At 50.5% G+C, this 11,758-nt stretch overlaps 1 protein-coding gene across 4 annotated transcripts in view; it reads left to right on the top strand.

The window, feature by feature from the left end:
• Positions 1 to 1,037: 1,037 nt before the first annotated feature.
• LOC122923931 (phospholipid scramblase 3-like) overlaps positions 1,038 to 11,758 on the top strand; it is a 34,859-nt gene continuing 24,138 nt past the window's right edge. The window contains exon 1 of one of the 4 annotated variants that reach the window (XM_044274813.1): positions 1,038 to 1,065. The gene's annotated coding sequence lies outside the window, so the exon portion shown is untranslated. Of the gene's footprint in view, positions 1,066 to 8,012; positions 8,098 to 10,541; positions 10,590 to 11,137; positions 11,281 to 11,758 lie in introns of those variants that run through there. The other 3 variants (XM_044274808.1, XM_044274811.1, XM_044274815.1) reach the window with 3 other exon arrangements.

Here is an 11,758-nt window from a genome sequence, read left to right as displayed (position 1 = left end):
GGTTATTCATTGACACATTTTTATTTATTGTATTTATGTGTTTTTTATCTTGTTTTACATTTTATCTTGATTAAATGTGTGCTTTATGTTAGAGTGCTCGCCCAATACACTTCTTTACTTTCCATTTCACTCTTGAGAGGTAGGGTGTCCTCTCCCTTGGGTTGGTAGCACCATACCATAGGTTATATAGGAGTGAGCCACCACCACTACTGTTTCTTCGGTGTTTAATAATGCCTTCAATATCCTATTTCTGTCAGTGAAGTCAGTAGGTAGATTATCAGGGATGGAACAGAACTTTGAAAATAAATCTTGGAAGAGGGTAGATACTGAGGTCGGGTCACATACAAAAGTACCATCTGTTCGTCTGAGGGCAGAGGGGGCAGTAGAGTCCTGCAGTTGGGCTAACAGGTAGTGGGACTTGGTAGTCCTCTCATAGTAGCATTATCTAGTGTACAGCAAGCATTTTGAGTCCTGTGGAGAACCATGTCCTGAAGGCCCCGACGTCTACAATTGTTGCAGAAGCCTACGAGATGGTCAATAGGACAAGGAAGATTCCAGGCCCTGCAGTCTCCTAAACAGAGAGAGTTTCTGAAAGATGAGTGCCTAAAGCCAGGGGCGTAGTGGGGGGCACATAATCTGGCATAACCACTGTGAGGGGGCACATAATCTGGCATAAGTACCATTAGGGGCACATATCTGGGCATATTTCCTGTGAAGGGGCACATAATCTGGGGACTGAGAGGCGCATAATGGGGGCTGATGGAAGGCATAAGGGCTGATAATAGCAGCTGATGAGAGGCATGGGGCTCTCATCTGAGGTCTGATTGGGGGTCATTTACATTGGGGTCTGAGCTGAGGTCTGATTTGAGGTCTTATTGGGGGTCTTATTTACATTGGGGGTCTGATTGGTGGTCTGACCTGAGGTGTAATGGAAAATATTTTTTTCTTATTGTCCCCCTCTAAAACCTAGGTGCATTTTATAGGTCTCCTCCCTGCAGAGCGGTGCCCACTTCTATCCTGAGCCGCCGGAGTCTTCAGAACTGGAAGTATTTGCAGGAATTCACTGTAAGCTTTATTATATGTATTACTTGTTTTATGTGAGTAAGGGTGCTGGGTGGTTGGAGAAGGGGGGGGGTAAAGAGAAATTCTGTACCAAGTGTAGGTGATGTGGGCAGTGCAATATGTGGGTGGGGCTGTGTGTGGGTGTGACTTGAGGGTGGGCGGGACACAGGGGCCCCTAATCTCCTATTGCCTGGGGGCCCCATGAGGCGCCAGTTTGTGCCACATGTCCAGCTTGGACACCCAGTAGGTGTAAGGCACTGAGGGATCACTGAGGACGCTGACACGGTCTGCTATGTACTCCTTCACCATCTTCCAAAACTTTTCTCTCCTTGTACCACTAGGCCGCTCATCAGGGTGAGGGTAATGGCGGGGTGTCATGAAACTGTCCCAGGCCTTAGAGAGTGTTGCCCTGCCTCTGTTGGAACTGCTGTGTGTTCCCCTCGTCTCCCCTCCTCGGTTGCCCAAGGAAGTACAGACTCTGCCGCCAGCGTTGTCAGATGGAAATTTTTGAGGCAATTTTTCCACAAGGACCTTCTGGTATTGCACCGTTTTGCTCGTCCTCTCCACCAGAGGAATGAGAGATGAGAAGTTCTCTTTGTAGCGGGGGTCGAGAAGGGTGAACAACCAGTAATCTGTGTTGTCCAAAATGCGTATAACACGTGGGTCGCAGGAAAGGCAGCCTAACATGAAGTCAGCCATATGAGTCCCAACAGCTAGGCAAGACATGGATGTCGTCATCAGGAGGATGACTCTCAATCTCCTCATCCTCCTCTTCTGCACACCCATGCAGAACAAATGGAATTAAACTTCCATGGGTACTACCCTCTGTAGATGAGGCAACCGTCTCCTCCTCCTCCTCTTCATCGTCCAATTCGCGCTGAGAAGACGAACGGAGGGTGGTCTGGCTATCACCCTGTGTAATGTCTTCCCCCATTTCCACCTCTTCCACATGCAAAGCGTCGGCCTTAATTGTGAGCAGCGATTGTTTGAGTAGACACAGAAGTGGGATGGTGACGCTGATAACGTTATCGCCGCTCACCATCTGTGTTGATTCCTCAAAGTTTCTTAAAACCTCTCAGACATCCATGCCCACTCCTCGCTTGTGAATAGCGGAAGCTGACTGGAAAGGCGACGACCATGTTGCAGCTGGTATTCCACTACTACCCTCTGTTGCTCACAAAGCCTGGCCAACATGTGGAACGTGGAGTTCCAGCGCGTGCTCACGTAGCACAGCAGTCGGTGAGCTGGCAATTTCCAGCGCTGCTGCAGAGTTGCCAGGCCGGCTGAAGCTGTCGATGACTTGCGGAAATGTGCACACACGCGGCGCACATTCACCAGTAGCTCAGGCAAATTGGGGTAGGTTTTGATAAACCGCTGAACCGCTGAACCACACGTGGGCTAGGTATGGGATGTGTGTGAGCTTGCTGAGCTCCAAAGCTGCCACCAAGCTATTGGCCATTATCAGACACAACCATACCTGGTTCTAGGTTGAGTGGTGAGAGCCACCGCTCAGTCTGGTCCCTTATCCCTGACACAGCTCTGCGGCGGTGTGCTGTTTGTCCCCTAAGCAGATCAGCTTCAGCACGGCCTGTTGCCGCTTCCCCACTGCAGTGCTGCACTGCTTCCAGCTACCGGCTAATGGCTGACTGGAGCTGCAAGAAGATAATTCGGATGTGGAAGTGGAGGAGGAAGAGGAGAAGTGGGGGTTGGAGCCACTAACGTAGGTGCAGGCGGAAACCCTGATCGACGTAGGGCCCGCAATGGCGTCGGTAGCACCTGTGCCATCCCAGGGTACAACTCTCTCCCGGCTTCCACAACATTCACCCAGTGTGCCGTCAGGGAAATGTAGCGTCCCTGGCCAAATGCACTTGTCCATGTGTCAGTGGTTAAGTGGACCTTCCCGGTAACTGCGTTGGTCAGGACACGGGTGATGTTACGGGACACATGTTTGAGTAGACACTAGAACCAGGTCGGGGCACGTGTGATGTTACGGGACACATGTTGGTGGAAGGCGGGCACGGCACACCTTGAAAAATAGTGGCAGCTGGGGATTGCGTAACGCGGGACGGCCGCCGCCATCAGGCTGTGGAAGGCCTCAGTATCCACAAGCCTAAATGGCAACATTTCCAGGACCAGTAATTAGGAAAGCTGCGCATTTAGTGCTATGGCCTGTGGGTGGGTGGCTGGGTATTTGCGCTTGCGTTCAAATGTCTGGGGTAAGGACATTTGTACGCTGCGCTGGGACACGAAAGCAGATGTGGTCGCTGATGGTGCTTGTGAAGGTCCAGGTGCAGGGCGGGAGGTATCCTTGCCTGCACCTTCGACAGATGATTGGTCAGCGCGTAACACAGGGGAAGAGGAGGCAGTGGTGTGACCCGCAGACACAGATTGTCGACCAAAGCGTTCGTCCCACTTATTACAGTGCTTTGATGCCATGTGGCGGATCATGCTGGTGGTGGTGAGGTTGCTAGTGTTCACGCCCCAGCTCATTTTGGTGTGGCACGGGTTGCAAACTACTATTCTTTTGTCATCCGCACTTTCCTCAAAAAAGCGCCAGACTGCGGAACATCTACCCCTTGGCAAGGTAGATTTATGCATGGGGGTGCTCCGTGGAACAGTTGCGGGCCTGTGTGGTGTGGACCGTCTTCTCCCTTTTGCTACCCCACTGCCTCTTCCAGCCTGTTGCAGTGCTGTGGATCCCTCCCCCTCTGTACTGCTCTCCTCGCTCGGCTTTCCACCTTCCCAGGTTGGGTCAGTGACCTCATCGTCCACCACATCCTCTTCCACTTCCTCACTCTGCTCATCCTCCTGACTTGTTGACCTAACAACAACCTCAGTGATTGACAACTGTGTCTCATCCTCTTCATCAACCTCTTGAGACACTTATTGCTGTGGACTTATTGGCAACTGTGTCTCATCATCATCCACCTCATTAAACAGTAATTGCCGTTCCCCACCATCATCTTCTTGTGACTGTGGATGCTCAAGAGGTTGGGAATTAGGGCACAAAATCTGTCCCTCTTCAGGTGTGCTTAGCGAGAGGGCCAAATCAAGTAATGGCGAGGAAAAGTGGTCCTCAGAATATCTCAATGTGGGATCACTTGTTTGACCAGACTCTCCATCGTGGGAGGAAGGAGGATCAAGACTGAACTTGGTGGAAGACAGGGTGGTGCTTAACCGACTGGAAGCATTATCTGCTGCAATCCAACACGGCCACTTCCCCGTCCCTTACTGCTCGCCTTCTTCATATTACATGTTATATACAGTTGTGTTCAAAATAATAGCTTCTATCTCCATCCACACAGATGCATTGTGAACACTACACAATCTATTCCAAATCAAAACATGAAGAAAAATATATCAAATTTGTGTTGTTCCTCAAAAAAAAAAAAAAAAGTGAATATTAGACTGTTCAAAAAAAAATAGCAGTGTTTGTCTTCTTCTTTACAAACTCAAACATTCACTCTATAAACTGAGGAAATGTCTGTAGCTTTTCTCTCCTCTGAATCCCGTCACTGATACTCCGTTGTATAACCGCTGTCTCTGAGACCTGCTGGACGTCTGTGCTGCTCGGAGTCACCACCTTCTGCCCCTGTGACCAGGTATTCCAGCCCCGGATGATCGGACCACATTCCACAGTTCTTCTCTAGTTCTTGGTTTTGCCTCAGAAACGGCATTTTTGATGTCACCCACAAGTTTTCTATTGGATTAGGATCCGGGGATCGGGCCGGCCGCTCCATAACGTCAATCTTGTTGGTCTGGAACCAAGATGTTGCCCGTTTACTGGTGTCAGAATTTGATCTTCTAAATTACCACTAGTGGCCGCTGTTTCACCCACTCTGAACTTGTGTTGCAATTTTACTCCTCCACCACTGGAGGCTGCTGTGTTATCTGAGGATTTGCCCTTAACCAAGAGTGCCGTTGTGATACTGATTGGGAGCCATCTTGTTTCCTGTTAGGGCCTACTTATACCTATGAGGCAATGCAAACATTGCTCGAGTATTGTGACTTGTTCCAGTCTCCTGCTCCTCAGTACCGTCCTTCCCAGACCGTTCCGATTCTTCACTGGATTCCCTATCTTGCGATCTACTCCTCAAGTCTGCACCTCGCGTGTTCCTTCTGGCCACTGGATTCCAGCCGCGTCTACCGGCAGCGTAACAACTGGTGTGTTTGGGGTCGTTGTCTTGTTGGAACACCCATGTCAAGGGCATTTCCTCTTCAGCATAAGGCAGCAGGACCTCTTCCAGTATTCTGATGGATTCAGACTGATCCATGATCCCTGGTCTGCGATAAATAGGCCCAACACCGTAGTCTGAGACACATCCCCATATCATGATGCTTGTCCACCATGCTTTACTGTCCTCACAGTGCACTGGGGCTGAATTCAGTGTTTGGGGGTCGTCTGACAAACTGTCTCCGGCCACTAGACCCAAACAGAACCATCTCACTTCCATCAGTCCACAGAATGTCTCTTCAGGCCGGTCAATGGCAGATTGTAAGCTCTTCAGCCCACGTCTTGTTTCCAGCAGTGGGACTTTGCGGGAGCTTCTTGCAGATCGCTCGGCCTCACATCGGGGTCTTCTCATTGTACCAGGACTCACAGGGAACGTCACACCTTCTTTCATCTTCCTGGAGCTGATTGTCGGCCGAGTACTCGCCATTTTGGCTATTCTTCTATCCATTCGAATGGTAGTTTTTCGCTTTCTTCCACGTCTTTCAGGTTTTGGTTGCCATTTTAAAGCATTTGCGATCACTTTAGCTGAGCGGCCGATCATTTTCTGCACTTTTTAAATATGTTTTCCCCTCTCCAATCAACTTTTTAATCAAGGTGCGCTGTTCTTCTGAACAATGTCTGGAACGACCCATTTTCCTCAGAATTTCAGAGAAAAATGCCCTGTAACCGGCATGGACAACATCTGCTGCCTTCCTTCCTTAAATAAGGGCAATAATTGCCGCCTGTTTTTCAAAGAATGAATGACCTCACTCATTGAGCTCCACACTGCTATTATTTTGAACATGCCCCTTTCAATTAGTGACTGAATTACAGAGAATCAGCAGCAGCAGGTCCTGACTGTTGGGTCTGGTGGTTTCTATTACTCTACTACACCTGATAGTAAATTATTTAGCATGTAGATATATCATTTCTACCAAAAACTGTGATTGATCAGGTTAGTGATGTCTGACTGCTATTATTTTGAACACAACTGTATGCTTCAATGTCTGTCACACGTACAGTAGTGTAGGATTTGGATGTGTACGCACACATTTTTAAAAAAAGGTATTTGGGATGCGGAAACGTCACACAGGAGATATCCCGCAGATAATGTCAATGCTGTCACCAGCGGCTAATAAAAAATTACAGGGAATGTCACAGGTATTTGGGATGAGGAAACGTTATACAGGAGAGGTACCACCGCTAATGTCACTGTCCGCAGCGTCTACGTTACGGCCAGCCAAACAATGTAATGCCAGCAGCCAACATGGCTACGGCATGACAGTGAGGGCAGTACTTCCCTGCACGTTCATTGGCTGTGTAGCAGCCAAGAAACATGAGGGGAATAGACTCGATCATTGCACTCGAGCACATGCGGTATTCAGCCGAATACCACCATGTGCCAAGCATGAAGATGCTTGAGCCAAACTGGTGTTCAGCCGAGCATGCTCGATCATCACTAATTGTAACACTTTCCTTCTGTCATAGACTTCATAAGAGCTTCAATGATACTCAATGGCAATGACACAGCAGTTTTTCCAGACAAAAACAAGTTTTCATACATAACAACAAAGCTAAAACCAGACAGTCACAAGGTCAGACTGTCTGGTTTTGGTGGTAAACAAGTCTGTTTTTTTTTTCCTCCAAAACATGTTGTTCTTTAAACCCTATGGCAGCTGTGGAAAATAACCAGCTTCTCATTCAAAGTCCCAAAAGTCTCTTAGTATTCATTAACCCTTTCCACAGACTCATGTAAATACAGTGATAATGAACAGTATACATATCACAACATATAAAATGCAGTATTAAACAGTGCACATTAACCCTTTCAAGTGAAATAAAGTAAGAAGTTTATAACTTTGCATAGGGAAAATAGGCGAATGTCTACAAATGTCCAGACTTCACAGTACCCCTGCTCCAGGGCACTAAATGGGTCCCACTTATCTCTAAAACAAAGACGTCCAGCAAAGTGGTGGCCAGCAGTTCCGGGTCCAGCCACCACCAATCGTTCCTATCGGCACACCGAAAATAGCCAAGCAGCGAACACTGCTATTTTCGGAATCCCCATAGAAATGGATGGGAGCGCACCGTACATACCCCCATTGTCAGAGATGGGAAAACCCTTTAATTCAGTAAAATCACGTGGACACAGGTCGGCCAGGTGGGACGAGCTCTGCACTTTGCCCTACAGTTCTCGTCACATTTTCCGACCACTCCTTTATTTGATGTCATAGTCTTTCTCGTCTACCAATATATACAGATATAGGTTCACACAGATAAGGCAGGGACGGTGCGAGGCGTTGCGCTCGCAAGTTCTATTGTATTTTTATAACCAAGGATCTGAATCTCTGAAGACTGGTGCAGGTCTCCACTCAGACAGCCAGGGACTATCCATATCATCCTGATCAGTGGTAAGTAACTCTGTCCATAGTCCCCACATACTGGACTATGGCGCGGACACGTGTCTGATACTCTGCAGACTCTTAGAATGATATGAATACTCTACGCTCCAGTCATCTGGCAGGAACTCATTGTAAAATCACCATTATAATACACTAGGAAAAACGCTGAGTATTAGTTGTGCAATTTCACCTTAACAACCCTGAATTACTGCAGGAGTAGGACAGAGGAGACTGGAGGGAGGACAGAGGAGACTGGAGGGAGGACAGAGGAGACTGGAGGAGGACAGAGGGGCCTGGAGGAGGACAGAGGGGCTTGGAGGAGGATAGCAGGGCCTAGAGGGAGGCCAGAGGAGACTGGAGGAGAACAGAGGAGCCTGGAGGGAGGACAGAAGTTCCTGGAGGAGGACAGAAGTGCCTGGGGTGAGTAAAGAGGGGCCTGGAGGAGGACAGAGTTTCCTGGAGGAGGACAGGGGTGCTTGGAGGGAGGACAGAGGGGCCTGGAGGGAGGACAGAGGAGCTTGGAGGAGGACAGAGGGGCCTGGAGGGAGGACAGAGGAGCTTGGAGGAGGACAGAGGGGCCTGGGGGAAGACAGAGGAGCCTGCAGGATGACAGAGGCGTCTGGAGCAGGACAGAGTTGCCTGGAGGGAGGATAGAGGTGCCTGGAGGGAGGACAGAGGTGCCTGGAGGGAGGACAGAGGTGCCTGGAGGGAGGACAGAGGACAGTGGAGGAGAACAGAGGACACTGGAGGAGGAAAGAGGTTCCTTGAGGAGGGCAGAGGTGCCTGTGTAAGCCTTGTACCGGGGTGGGCTCCCCAGAATACAGCAAAGTCACAGACAAGGAAAGCGACACTGACACCAGCTTACTATACAAGAACAGAAACTTTACTTTGACAACAAGTAATAACATAAGCATCACCAAAACAATACAAACATGCATAGGAAACGCTATATCCCGGACCCACAGTCAATGTCCCTGCCCACTGGACAGGCCTAGCCGATGGCAGACACAGCAGAGCCTGCAAGTCAATAACTGGGCTGCAGTCCAGTACAGTACAGCCTAGCAAAACGATCTAATCCTAACTAACTAACTAATGCTAGGCCTAGGCTAGTCTCTGTAACTTCAGGTGCCACACAATATAACAATCAGTAGCCAGGTGTACTGACCTGTGTCCGTTCTGGGCCCAAGGATGCAGTCTACCAGGGATGGCCACCAACCTCTTAGCAACCGTGCGGCCTTGCTTGATGATGAGGCCTTTTGTCCACACACTGAACTGGTCTTCCTGGGACAACCTCTCTTTCAAAAGAGCTGGATTCAGTCAGTGTATAACAGCTACTCTCATTTTTCTGAGTGTCCATTAACTGCCAGACATCTGCAAGCCAGGATGGAATCGGATTAAGTCCCTCATAGCACAATCCTATCACCATGCCAGATCAACACTTCCTGGTTCACTCACAGGCAGCAGCATGAGTCATCAGCATGAGTCATCATCTGTTTTGCATATTCAAATCTCAGAGTGTGCTGGCTGTAGCTGCAAAACAGTGGCCTCTAATACCCGGAATACCAAATGACAGTTTAACTACAGACATTATGCAGAAATAGCTGTTTCACAATCTCACACCTGGAGGAGGACAGGGGTGCCTGGAGGAGGACAGGGGTGCCTGGAGGAAGGACATAGGTGTCTTGATGAGTACAGAGGTACCTAGAGGGAGGACAAAGGAGCCTGGAGGAGGACAGAGGTTACTGGAGGAGGACAGAGGGGTCTGGATGAGAAAAGAGGATCCTGAAGGAGGACAGAGGGGTCTGGAGGAGGAAAGTGGTGCCTGGGGGGAGGACAGGAGAACAGAGGAGCCTGGAGGACAGAGGTTCCTGGAGGGAGGACAGAGGTTCCTGGAGGGAGGACAGAGGTTCCTGGAGGGAGGACAGAGGTTCCTGGAGGGAGGACACAGGTGCCTGGAAGGAGTACAGAGGAGCCTGGAGGAGGACAGGGGTGCCCGGAAGGAGGACAGAGGTGTCTGGATGAGGACAGAGGTATCTGAAGGCAGGACAGAGGAGCCTGGAGGAGGATAGAGGGGCCTGGGGGAGGACAGAGGCGTTTTCAGGAGGACAGAGGGGTCTGGAGGGAGGATAGACGGGCCTGCAGGGGTCACAGAGTGGCCTTGAGGGAGGATAGAGGAGCCTGGAGAACAGAGGAGCCTGAAGGAGGACAGATGGGTCTGGAGGGAGGACAGAAGGATCTTGAGGGAGGACAGAGTGGTCTGGAGAGGACAGAGGGGTCTGAAGGGAGGACAGAGGTGGCTTAAGGAAGGACAGAGAGGTGTGGAGGGAGGACAGAGGGGTCTGGAGGGAGGACAGAGTGGTCTGGAGGGAGGACAGAGGGGTCTGGAGGGAGGACAGAGGGGTCTGGAGAGGACAGAGGGGTCTGGAGGGAGGACAGAGGGGTCTGGAGGGAGGACAGAGGGGTCTGGAGGGAGGACAGAGGGGTCTTGTCATGCCCTGCTCAGGTTATGTGCGGAAGTCTGCCAGGTTAGCAGCATGTGGGTAGTTTTTTTGTTTGTTTTGGGTTTGGAGTTGAGCTGTATCCGCCTCCCTTCAGGTGCACTGGGTGGGGTAGTTTGTGTGAGTTTAAATTACGCCCCTTCCCAGTGTCCTGTGCGGGTTATAGCTTCTATCTTGCTCTGAGGAAAGGAGGATTTGCTGTTTCTGCTCTGCTACAAGATAAGTTGGTTTTGATTTCCTTTTTGTGTTCTGTCTAGGCTGTTAGAGACATCTACCCCCTCCAGGTTCTGAGGAAGCAGGCTGCCTCTTTCCCCCATCTCATGGACTTTAGGGAATCTTTAGCCTTAGGCACGGGGGCACGTTGATTCCCACCTTTAGGGTCTGAACGTAGGCACAGACGTCCAGGGAGAGCTGGTAGGTATTTGTCAGGAGGTGACCTTTATCCCCAGCTTCTGGACTGATTGAATAATGAGCAGCACTATAACTCCCCACATGGAGAAAAGACCATTAAAAAGGGTAATGGTGCTCGCAGATGGGGATCCTGGCCATGGGTCCCAGCGTAACCTAAATGAAATAAAGAAATTCGCAGCACTCTTCCAGTGGTGAAAAAATCTGGTCTTTAATAAACCAGCATCTTGCTGCTGGTTTATTAAAGACCGGATTTTTTCACCACGGGAAGAGTGCTGCAGCTTCTGGCCTAGACGCTTGTTTTCTGGTTTTCTGTGTATTTATTGTATCTTGTATCCTACCCAGCATGACAGGTCTGTAGAGGACAGAGGAGGCTGGAGGGAGGACAGAGGGGTATGTAGAGGACAGAGGAGCCTGGAGGGAGGACAGAGGTTCCTGGATTAAAACAGAGTTATCTGGAGGGAGGACAGAGGTGCCTGGAGGGAGAAGAGAGGTTCCTGGAGGAGGAGAAAGGTGCCTGGAAGGAGGACAGATGGTTCTGGATGAGGACAGAGGTGCCTGGACAGAGGACACAGGGGCCTGGAGGGAAGTCAGAGGAGCCTGGAGGAGGACAGAGGGGCATGGAGGAGGAAAGAGGAGCCTGAAGGCGGACACAAGATACTTGAGGAGGGCAGAGGTGCCTGGACAGAGGACAGAGGTGATTGGATGAGGGCAGAGGTGCCTTGAGGGAGGACAGAATAGCCTGGAGGGAGGACAGAGGTTCGTGGAGGAGGACAGAGGGGTCTGAAGGGAGGGCAGATGAGCCTAGAGGGAGGACAGAGGGTCTGGAGGGAGGATAGATGGGTCTAGAGGGGGAGAGAGGGGTCTAGAGGAAGACGGAGGGGTCTGGATGGGGACAGAGGGTTCCGGAGGGAGGACAGAGGGGTCTGGAGGAGTACAGAGGGGCCTGGAGGAGGACAGAGGGTCTAGATGAGGACAGAGGGGTCCGGAGGGAGGACAGAGGGGTCTGGAGGAGGACAGAGGTGCCTGGAGGAGGACAGAGGGGTCCGGAGGAGGACAGAGGGTCTAGATGAGGACAGAGGGGTCCGGAGGAGGGAGGACAGAGGGGTCTGGAGGGAAGACAGAGCAATTTGACAGGGGCTCTGATCCCACAATCTGATGATAATGTACTTACT

This window comes from Bufo gargarizans, unplaced genomic scaffold (assembly GCF_014858855.1).
Source record: "Bufo gargarizans isolate SCDJY-AF-19 unplaced genomic scaffold, ASM1485885v1 original_scaffold_2076_pilon, whole genome shotgun sequence".
Lineage (NCBI taxonomy): Eukaryota > Metazoa > Chordata > Amphibia > Anura > Bufonidae > Bufo > Bufo gargarizans.
This window is presented reverse-complemented; position numbering and strand designations above follow the sequence as displayed.